The 12276-nt window shown below is 38.7% G+C and overlaps 1 protein-coding gene across 9 annotated transcripts in view; it reads right to left on the bottom strand.

Annotated features, from left to right (window-relative positions):
• Positions 1-12276, bottom strand: part of LOC115228109 (eukaryotic translation initiation factor 4E transporter) — a 145034-nt gene that overhangs the window by 61034 nt on the left and 71724 nt on the right. The gene's annotated exons all lie outside the window — the stretch shown is intronic.

Genomic DNA, 12276 nt, shown 5'->3' with positions numbered 1-12276 from the left:
AGATTATACAAACACTGCGGACATTTTCTTTTTTTTTTACCTATTTTCAAACTTGAAAAACTTAAAAAGAATAATCCTAAAAAAATTTGAAACATTTCTATAATTAGATTTAAACCATAAAAAGGGAGAGTTTTTTTTTTTTTTTTTTTTTTTTTTCCAATCTCATAAGAAACCAGCTGTGTGTCACAAACAGTGATGGGTGATTAGTGCATTCTAAGCATTTTTAGAACATATGTAGAGAAACTCAATTTGCTATGTTGTGATATATTGACAGATTCAGATGCAATGTTATGTTAAACAGACTCTGAAACAAAAACATTCCTTGACAGCTCTGAACAGGCTATTAGTCGTAACCTGAGCAACAGATGTTGGTTCCTGGTGACGATGCTGACTACCAAATCTTTATTCACCCTTCAGCATTTAAACCAGCCACATTTGGTTCAAATATTTATTTTATGTTCAAAATGGCCAGATTTGGCCTATCACACCTACCTCACATGGTCATTCTCAAAATAAACAATCACATCTTTCAACATCAATGGAAATTGTAGCTGAGATACCAGTGCCGGTGGCATGTAAGAGAACCGTCCGAACGTAGCCGTTGCCAGCGCCGCCCCCAACTGGCCTTCATGCCGGTGGCACGAAAAAGCACCATCCGATTGTGGCCTTTGCCAGCCTCGTCTGGCCCCCGTGCAAGTGGCACATAAAAAGCACCCACTACACTCTCGGAGTGGTTGGCGTTAGGAAGGGCATCCAGCTGTAGAAACACTGCCAGATCAGACTGGGCCTGGTGCAGCCTCCTGGCTTCCCAGACCCCAGTTGAACCGTCCAACCCATGCTAGCATGGAAAACGGACATTAAACGATGATGACATCATTGAACTCTCAATGCTATGAGATAATGCGGCATTAATTCAAAACAATGTGAACAAATAAGTATTACATTTAATATAATATAAACGCCAAACCATTGCTAACTAAAGAATGCAGGATATTTTGGCAGTGACCCCACCACCCCCACGCCTTGAGGTGATTTCAAACACAGGCACTCAAATTCAAAGTCAAGGGAAGTGCATATTCAATATTATCACCTCAGGTACTTGACCAGTAATTTTTTTGTCTTTTTTATAACACTGCCCCCAAACAAGACTACAAGCAAAATCAACCCTGGCAGAATCAGTGCTCAGAAGTTCCCTTGCTTACTGGTTCCCGTTAAACTGCCCAACTCATGCTTGTACAGAAAAAAAACAAAAAAACTGAATGCTAAACAATTAAGCATCTATTTTGATTGAAAGTACATAATACACAGGCCCGTGTGAATGAACAGATTTTTTAACACCCTAACCTGTTATGGTGTAAAGGTTAGAGCTGTCACTGTGGTATATTCTTAACACCTAATACAACTGAAATGACCAGTTTAATAGAAATGAAACCAATTAGGTATGTAACCCTGCCTTTTTGAAGCTAAAACATTTTAAATACAAAACTGAAGTGAATACCACATTAACGATTACATTAATGATATAATTATGCTGTAAAGGAATGAAAAGTTTAGCTGGACAAAAAAATTTTTTTTAAATATAATTTACGAAAAGAATCTTTCCTACAGACTAAGAATTAAATCAAAATCCAAAATTTACTGACAACTTTTTTGAAGAAACAGAACTGCTTCTACCACAGCCTCCTACCTTAAAGGTTTTTCAAATTATATCGAAATAGTCAAAATACTATCTATAAAATTGAAAATTTTAAAACGTTTTACGCCTAGGCATCAATACTCTTTACTCTTTTACTGGTTTCAGTCATTTGACTGTGGCCATGCTGGAGCACCGCCTTTAATTCAGCAACTCGACCCCAGGACTTGTTTTTTTGTAAGCCCAGTACTTATTCTATCGGGCTCATTTGCCGAACCGCTAAGTAACGGGGACATAATCCATTCACAAGGCTTTGTCAGCCCGAGGCTATAGCAGAAGACACTTGCCCAAGGTGCCATACAGTGGGACTGAACCCGGAACCATATGGTTGGTAAGCAAGCTACTTACCACACAGCCACTCCTGCGCCAATAGTTTTCTTTTTTTTATCTCTAGAATCTGCAGCCCTGGTTCATAACGCCACCATCACAGCAGGTTTAACCTTTTAGCATTCTGATTATTGTCAAATGTAAGGCTTATTTATATTCATATTGTTTTAGAATTCACCATGCATTATCTCGTAGTCTTGAGATTTCAATGATGTGATTATTCTTAAAATGACATTGTAGGATAGGATATGGCCAGTTTACATGCTACTAGCGTAACCCTTTAGCCCAAATATTCTACCTGTTTTAAGTTCAAACTGGCCACATCTAGCCTTTCACACCTGACAATATCATTCGAAACAATCACACCACTGAAATCTCAAAGCTACAAGATAATGCATGATTAATTCAAAACAGTATGAATAAAGGTGTTTTACATTTGACAGAGTAATATGAACGCTAAAGATTTAAGCTTACAGTAAGCTACTAATCCAACATTTACAGCATCGTTGCTAGCAAAGTGCAGGGCTTTGGAAACAGTGAAAAATGTACAGACTTTCAAAGCAAAATGTAATATAACACATTTTCACAGATTTCAACAATTTTTTTTTTCTCCTACTAAAAATCAGATTTAAGATCTATGAAGAAGCATCTGTTTCTATAAAGAAAAGGTTAGTAAATTTGGGATTTATATTTTTGATGTCCCCATAACTTAGTGGTTCAGCAAGAGAGTCTGATAGAAATACCAAACTTATTCTATAACAGCATTTAATAAAGACTATACTCTTTTACTTGTTTCAGTCATTTGACTGTGGCCATGCTGGAGCACCACCTATAGTCGAGCAAATCAACCCCAGGACTTATCCTTTAGATCTCTTTTGCCGAACCGCTAAGTTACGGGGGATGTAAACACACCAGCATCGGTTGTCAAGCGATGTTGGGAAGACAAACACAGACACACAAACATACATACACATATATATATATATATATAATATATATATATATATATATATATATATATACATATACATGATGGGCTTCTTTCAGTTTCCGTCTACCAAATCCACTCACAAGGCTTTGGTCAGCCACGCAATGGGACTGAACCCAGAACCATGTGGTTGGTAAGCAAGCTACTTACCACACAGCCACTCCTGCGCCTATGTACCTAACTTTTTTTTTTAATAAAACCAACTTTTTGATTTTATACGTTTTTTCCCTAATGACTACTTGTAACTTTTACTGAAATACCAGACTGCCCGTGACCTATTGGGTCACTGTTGGTTCAGTTTAGAAAACGGTGAAGCTGATTTCAACATGGCACTGAAATGAAAGTTAATTTTATGATGATTCCGTTAAATATTTTATTTCATTCATGTCATCATGTTCATATTTAAGGTTTTATCGCTTATTTATAGCAACTAACAGAAATAGAACTTCTGGGATGAACTCCAGTAACAGCATTTATTTATGGGATATGTGCACACTTCAACAAAATGTAAAAGGAATGGTTATAGAACATAAACAAACTTAATGGAAACAATTTTTACAGTATTATTTATTCCTATTTCAGAGTATTTTCCATTATGTGCCACTTTGGCTATTTTTAAGGTATCCCACCACCACCACCAAAAAAAAACGTCTCAGGAATCCATGGTCCAATTTAAGCGAAACTTGTTTTGTTTGTATTCACATTTCAGGGGTACCTTTCTTTCGGAATATTTTTCCCATTATGCACCAGTTTGGCTGTATTAAATTACAGACAAGCAAGCATGCAAGAAAGCAAGGAATCAGTTTTAGTAGTATATAGATAAAGCAGTCACAATGACACAGTTTTGTCCTTTAACCCTTTCATTACTAACCCGGCCAAAACCGGCTCTAGCTCTGAGTACTAATGTCTTGTTTTCATAAGTTTTGAAGTAAAATTTGCCACCAAACCTTAGTCACAATTAATGTTCCTGACACTAGCTTAATGATAACTAAGTTATTTTACTAAATTCTTTGTTATATTTAAAGTAATTGAAACAAACACAGAGCATCTCAAAATAAATACAGTAACAAAAGGGTTAAACCCAAACAGGTCAAGGTACTAAAAACTAGTCTTATGGTTCACACTGTCTATATATCATCATCATCATCATCGTTTAACGTCTGTTTTCCATGCTAACACGGCTTTCAACCGGGGTCTGGGAAGCCAGGAGGCTGCACCAGGCTCCAGTCTGATCTGGCAGTGTTTCTACAGCTGGATGCCCTTCCTAACGCCAACCACTCCGTGAGTGTAGTGGGTGCTTTTTACGTGCCAGGGGAGGCTGGCAGCAGCCATGATTGGTTGGTGCTTTTTACGTTCCACCGGCACAAGTGCCAGGGGAGGCTGGCAGCAGCCACGATTGGTTGGTGCTTTTTATGTGCCACCAGCATAGGTGCCAGGGGAGGCTGGCAGCAGCCACGATTGGTTGGTGCTTTTTACGTGCCACCAGCACAGAAGCCAGTCAAAGCGGCGCTGGCATTGGCCACGTTCGGATGGTGCTTTTTACGTGCCACTGGCACAGGTATCGCAACTACTATTTCCATTTGATATTTATTTTGATGTACTTGACTCAATAGGTCTCAGGCACAGCAGGTCATGTGCCACGTTTGGATGGTTTGGATATATATATGCTGCATGCTTTTTTATTCAAGGTATGAAAAACATAAGCCTAATTACAAATGGGAGTATCAGAGCTAAGTGGGATCATGGAGAGCAAGAGAAAAGCTTTGTGTATCAACAAAAAAGTCTAACAATACAGAGGAATCACTAGTATTTCGGTACTCATTCTATCAGACTTTCTGCTGAATCACAGAGCTTCAAACAAATACAAATCAATATTGATTGTAAAACAGTGTGAAACAAACAAACAGGTTTCTGTACAGTTTTCATTCACCAAATTCTCTCACACTGGTCAGCCCAAAGTTATAGTTGAAAACATTTGTTTAAAAATGCCATGTGTTGAGATTTATTCTAAACATATGTGGTTGTAAAGCAGCCATGCTTGTTGATATTAACTGCTACATGTGTTAAATACAAGTATAACCATAACTTAATTTAAACTTCTGTTGTGTCTGGGGAGAGTCATTCTCTTTTAGTGCCTTATTATTTAACACACTCACCGGTAAAATTTCCACTTATTTCTTATTTTTATTTTCCTAAAATTTTTGTTGCGTCTTGCAACCTTTTCAATAGTTTTGACTGTCCGTTATTCACACTGCGTTCCCTTTTGTTTGTTTGTGCGCATGTGTGTGGATCAGTGTGTGTGCCTATACATGCATGCATGGACGTATGTATGTGTATGTGTGCATATGTATGTATGTGTGTGTGTGAGCATGTGTTTGTATATGTATGCACCTCTGTCTCCTTGTGTGTGCATTAATTTAAACTTGTTCTTCAGAAATACTAATATAGATACTAATTACTTTTGACAGTTAGGTCTAAGAATTTTTAGAACATATGTAGAGAAACTCAATTTGCTATGTTGTGATATATTGACAGATTCAGATGCAATGTTATGGTCTTCACATGACCACCCACCCTAAGATGTGGGATGGCCATGTATCTCCTCTTCAGCAAGACACCTATTTTCCCCTTTATTGTACTTTAGCCTTTCAACACCTGGCATAAAACCACTTCTCCCTCTGAAATACCACTTCCCTCACTTTGTTGTGTGTGTGTGTGTATGTATGTGTATGTGGTGGTGATGGAGTCTTTGTACCTCCACTCTTCACCCCAGCAATCTTTTCTGCCTTGAAAATTGCTTGGCACGAATAAAGCACTCTGTAGACACTGTAAAGTGGATAACCTTAAGAAGGGCATCCAGCTATAGAAACCATGTCAAAGCTGAGCTGACGCTGGGGCTCGGAGCACCCTGTAGCTTGCTGGATCCTATCAAACTGTGCAACCCATGCCAGCGTCAAAAGCAGACATTAAATGAAAATATCATTCACGGCAAGACCTATGCATCGGTTATAAATTGAAAATGATACACGGATCAGCTGGGGATGAAGATGTTCAGGATATACTCACAACATATAGATCCAAAAATAAAGCGAGTCATAATATAACATGAATAGATGTTATATTAGGCGCAGGAGTGGCTGTGTGGTAAGTAGCTTCCTTACCTACCACATGGTTCCGGGTTCAGTCCCACTGTGTGGCATCTTGGGCAAGTGTCTTCTGCTATAGCCCCAGGCCAACCAATGCCTTGTGAGTGGATTTGGTAGACAGAAACTGAAAGAAGCCTGTCGTATATAGGTGTGTGTGTGTGTGTGTGTGTGTGTCTGTGTTTGTCCCCCTAGCATTGCTTGACAACCGATGCTGGTGTGTTTACGTCCCCGTTACTTAGCAGTTCGGCAAAAGAGACTGATAGAATAAGTACTGGGCTTACAAAAGAATAAGTCCCGGGGTCGAGTTGCTCGATTAAAGGCGGTGCTCCAGCATGGCCGCAGTCAAATGACTGAAACAAGTAAAAGAGTAAAAGAGTAAAGAGATGCAATCCTGAGATACCAAAATCTTTGAAAGTTCTTTGAAATTAGATTGATATTCTGTCTTCTGTCAGTTGTTGATCATTCCAAGCTAATATATATATATTTGAGCATATACATGATCAAAAGCATTCTATCCAAGGCCATCTCTTCCCTGCACCTTCAGGTATTGCATCTTTGCTTCAGCTCCATGTGACTTTTAGAGCTCCCCACCCCGCCGTAACTTTGCTTCAAGGACCCATCCTAATCGACAGACTTTTTATTCATAGCTATATTTTTCTTTATTCCATCATAACTTCAATATTTCATGTTATTCTAAAGAACATTTTTAAAAGTACAAGTTAAATTTATTTAGGTCTATTACAAATTTCAATAAGCAAAACTTCCAGATATAAATAAAAGAGCACTTTTATAACCCAGGCAACTTTCAAAGACAAACACAGTGCACTTTTCGCTTCGCAAAATCATTGATCAGTTCAGAATAATCAAGCTGAGAGCTAAGTCCGTGTCCAATAGATATCAAATAATCCAGTCTGGTACACGTCCATGGTACAATGTAATATTTTTACAAGAACTTTTGCAGGTACAATGTATTACCATTTTATTTCTTAAAATTTTCAGTTAACAGTTTAATTCTTGTTCAACATCTTAGCCAAAATAAATAGATGATTCATGTATGTACTTTGATCTTCACATAGGGCCCCTGAACTGCAGAGGCCCCCTGCGGCCACAGGGATTCTAAGGGCTTAGCGAAGGACCTGCTTTAAAGGTTTGTAGGGTAGGCTAAGGGAAACTGGTTGTAACTACGTAGAGTCTCTTGATCTGTTACTGTGTGGTCTCTCGACCTGTTACAAAGTAGCAAACGAATTTCACTCAAGTTACTCCACACTTTACCTGTTTTGTATCACATGATACACAGGGCATATTTCTCTGGCGTTCACATATCGTATGATACACATTTTTTATCCAACCACCAGAGTAATTTGGGATTCATGAAAGGAAAGCTTTTCCACTATTCAGAACGCAAGGGCTAACTGCAAGTTTGAAAATAAGTGTGGACGTTTAGGACAAACGTATTAAAAATGGTTTGGACAAGGAAAAGAATGGAAAACATCTGATAATGCGGGTTCGCTCCATTATCAAATCTGCTGGAAGATTTGATCCTACATTTGCATATGAAAACTGACCTGGAGCTAGGGAAATTACTAAAGATGTGAAATGAAAAACAACTAGGTCACAAGACGTAGAGAATACACTTCGATGCAGCCACATCTTACGTTAATCAATGCTTAGTGAAATGTACTTTGTTTCATAAGACAAACATCAATTACAATAAGTAACTGCCGAGCAATACGGAGAAACTGAATACAATTTGAACAGTCGACCTTCTATAAACAGTAGCCAAATTCCGACAAGTCACGCACTGGCGTCTTTAGAAAATGACGGACACATTGGATACTGTAGGCGTAAGTATATAGGACCAGACGGTCACTAGTGGAGTGCATCTGACCATAAATCTTACTCGATCAGAGCTGACTTTGGGCTACACAACAATGACAGTTTATATGTGTGTGTGTGTGTGTGTTTGGTATTGGTTAAACAAAGACTGGTGCGAGATGCAACATTAAAGGAGGAGGGTGGGTGCGAAGGCGGCGGTTGACAATTTAATTTCTTGAAATGTAAACACGGACATTGGATGCCAACGATAACATTACGAAGCGAGCAAAAAAAAAGGTGTTATGCAACAAAAATAAACGAATGTCCATTTAAAAGAAGAGGGGGGGGGAACAAAGAAAAAGAAAGAGATGGAGAGAGAGGTGGAGTAAAAGTACATATAGATATATAGTGCAGTAAGATTAAAGAGAGAGGAAGGATGGGTGGTTGGATGGAGGGGGGGAAGGCAGCGAGTAATTAGAACAGAAGTAATGAATGAGAGGAAACTAATAGTAAATAGGGGGAGAAATGAGAGATGAGTGCTTAGTTAAGTAGGCATCAAGTTTACAAACGGAATGAATGCTTCTACTTTCGAACAGAGGATGGGAAAGACAAGGAGAGACGTAGGGGAGGGGTAAGGGAAGATAACTGTAACAGGAAGAATAAAAAAAAAGGAAAAGGAGAGAAGAGGGAGAGATACTTGTTTGGAGAATAAAATAAAAAATGTCGAGTTTTTTTTTGTTTTTGTTTTTTTGTTTTTTTTTAATGGAGAAATATATCGAAGTTAGATATAAGAGGAGAGAAGCGAAAGTCAAAATGAAAAAAGACGAGAGGAGAAGAAAAAAAAGAGAAAATATTTGGGAAATTTAAAGGCCAAACCGAGAACGAGGCAAGAAAGATGGCGGCAGTGAAAGAAATGAGACAACCAAGATGGCCGCCCAGCGATGTAAACAAAACAAAATTACAGAAGGGAATCGTTTGAGGGGGGAAGTTCCTTAAAGGAGTGAGGCAGGAGTTTTCCTTTTTTTTGTTTTTAAATAAAATAAAGTGAAGCCTCTTGCTCGAGACTAATCAGGCAAAGTGAGGAAAACCAAAATCCAAACGGTTTGGCATTACGTATACCATGTTATGTGTGTATGTATGTGTATATATATATACACCCACCCACACAGAGGGAGACTTAGTAAATTAGAACTAAAACATGTTTTAGATGTAATTAACTTGGTGGTGAGTGGAGTGATATAGTCTTTTAAAAATTAGAAAAGACTATAGAATTTAGTGTACATTGCCTAAAATAAAATGCCTGCGTATACAATCCTCACCACCACGACCACCACACAAGAACGCCAAGGCTTGTGGTGCTTATGACATTAACAGAATAACAAGACACACACACACACACACAAACAGTAATTAACTTTACATCAGAATCATATTCGTTTATTCATTAAACGGTCGGCTGAGTGAAAAAAAAAAAAAAAGGTTGACATAGCTTGTAATATTATGCCAAGCATGAGAAATAATTTAACAGCAAAAACAAGTATTACCGTACCAAGTTAGATAAAAAAAAAAAAGCTTTACTGTGTGAATAAGACAATTACAAGAAATTTAAGCTAATCTGAAGACCCCCAACACCCATCCCAAATATTTTGTGACCCGACAGTGCCTACAATCCTTTAGAGCAGTAGATTTTTTGCCTATGGACCCTTCTGATTCCTATTTTATTTTACTGGTCCCGCATAAGCCATTTCTATGCTTTAAAAATCCTATTATTTTTGTAATTACATGATTTTTTTTTTTTAAATGTGTGTATTGTGGAAGCATAAGCAAACTATTATACAAATTTTACCAAAATTTTACATGAACCCCCCCCCCCTGGTGAGAACCACTGCTTGAAGGTGGGGGGGTTGACGAAGTCAAATCCTGAAATCGATACGATCTCCCCCTCTCCTCAAAACTGCTGGCCTTGTGCCAAAATTAATATTATCATCACCATCATTAACATCAACAACATACATTTCTTCGCCTGGTATTACCAAAGATAGTAGGGGAAATCTGCTGTTGCCGCCTTTGCAGCAACTATCAATAATAAAATTATTTACAATTCAAATTAAAATCAGTTGGCATAGGTTGGCCACGTTTCACAAAGGTTGCTAAATATGTCCTTGGGAAATCGACAGAAGTGTCACAAATTCCAATTAACCCCATATTTTATAATGGAGGGGGTGGGGTCTCAGAGAGATACAACGGTTTTACAATAAGCATAAATATTGCAACATAAACCTCCAATACCCACAAGCATTTTACACATATTTACACTTCCATGACCCCCGGGCTAACACCACCGTCACCACCACATACTTAAGTGGCCTTAGCAGTGGTGATGGTTGTTTAACCCTGACTGAGACCTGATCAAGCAGGCCTATAATCAAGGGCATTCAAACCATGCCTATCCTGTCTTTTGCCAAGGGCCATATCAAACGTGTCCTTTTCCAGGATGCCAGCAGAACTGATCTGAGGGAGATTCAGCTGCTATTTCTATTAAAGGTATTCAGACCAGATCTCCACCAACGACCTTCCCTCTATTTCTTCATGTTTGTTATCAGCCACATCATCCATACCAGTCTGAAAAAAGGGTACAAAACGATCCAGCCTGCTCTTTGGTACGAGTCAGAGACCCACTCATTTCTCGTCTCCATTTTTCTTTTTGTGTGTGTCCCCTTTTGCTGAGCCCCCTCAAGTCCACTACACTGACCACAATTCAGTCCCATCCATCTTCCCAGAACAGCAACTTGCTGGAATCTCACTGCCACAACTTTCCTGCTTATATCAACTTACAACAGGTTAAAAGGGAGCCCTTAACAGCACCAATCTCACTATCTCCAGGAAGCCTGACAAAAGCCATGAGAACCTGCTCCCCTTCTAGATCAAGTAACTACAATTTTAAAAATAAACAAATATCAATGGAATGCCTCACTCTCAAAATTACTTGTGTTTTTTGGGGGTTTTTTTTGTATACTAGTTAATATGTATCAGTGGAGGCGCAATGGCCTAGTGGCTAGGGCAGCGGACTCGCGGTCATAGGATCGCGGTTTCGATTCCCAGACCGGGCGTTGTGAGTGTTTATTGAGCGAAAACACCTAAAGCTCCACGAGGCTCCAGCAGGGTATGGTGGTGATCCCTGCTGTACTCTTTCGCCACAACTTTCTCTCACTCTTACTTCCTGTTTCTGTTGTATCTGTATTTCAAGGGGCCAGCCTTGTCACTCTCTGTGTCACGCTGAATATCCCCGAGAACTACGTTAAGGGTACACGTGTCTGTGGAGTGCTCAGCCACTTACACGTTAATTTCACGAGCAGGCTGTTCCGTTGATTCGGATCAACCGGAACCCTCGTCGTCGTAACCGACGGAGTGCTTCCCAATATGTATCAGGTTGACTAGCTTCTAATTTAGCTGTAATAATGCACCAGCTCCAGGCATTCAATCCTCAGAAGAAATAAGATAGCCAAGATTGCTATCTTCAGTTTGGCTTCCATGTCCACCTTCACCTATGGTCATGAATGTTAGGTAATGGACCAATTGATACAAGATTGCGAATACAAGAGACCAGGATGGAAGTCTTCTGAAGGATCTTAGCTGTAATGTTACTCGATAAGGTAAAGAGCTTGGAGATCAGAGAAACTCTCCAGGCTGAGCTGCTGCAGCTCTGGTTCTATAGACATGTGATTAGAATGTCACAGGAAAGAATTGCAAAACAGATCTCTTGCCAGATGGTTTGGCTTCAAGGATCTCAGAGTAGACCAAGAACAGAATGGTTGAATAATATCCATCATCTCAGTTGGTCATACATATGAATCCAGCTGGAAAGTTAACGATAGGTACGCAAGATTGAAGTACCTATGGGGGAAGCATATGGGGACCAGCCCCACAGAAACCCTCTCAAAAATATTGAGTAGAGGAAATGGATGAATGTATGGTTATGACAAATTTAAGAAATTTGTTTAATGAACTAGGAAACAAAATTTAATTAACCATGATAATTACAATCAGAATTTGGAAATTATTACACATTGGAAATATAAATGTAAAAAGAAAAATTTGAATTTTCAATCAACAAAAAGAGAGCCCTTATAATAATAAAAAAAAAAAATACCACTTATAAATGTATAAATTGATATCAAGTTTTTTATTTCTTTTTTTTATACAAAGCAGAAAAGTGAAAACTCAAGATTTAAACAGGTTATTTAAACAAATTCAGCAGAACCTGTAAAGAAACTTAAAAGGGCCCAACTCAAATTGAAATAAGTAGT

The sequence above is a fragment of the Octopus sinensis genome, unplaced genomic scaffold (assembly GCF_006345805.1).
Source record: "Octopus sinensis unplaced genomic scaffold, ASM634580v1 Contig09534, whole genome shotgun sequence".
Lineage (NCBI taxonomy): Eukaryota > Metazoa > Mollusca > Cephalopoda > Octopoda > Octopodidae > Octopus > Octopus sinensis.
The sequence above is the reverse complement of the archived record's forward strand: the minus strand, read 5'-3'. Positions and strand labels throughout refer to the sequence as shown.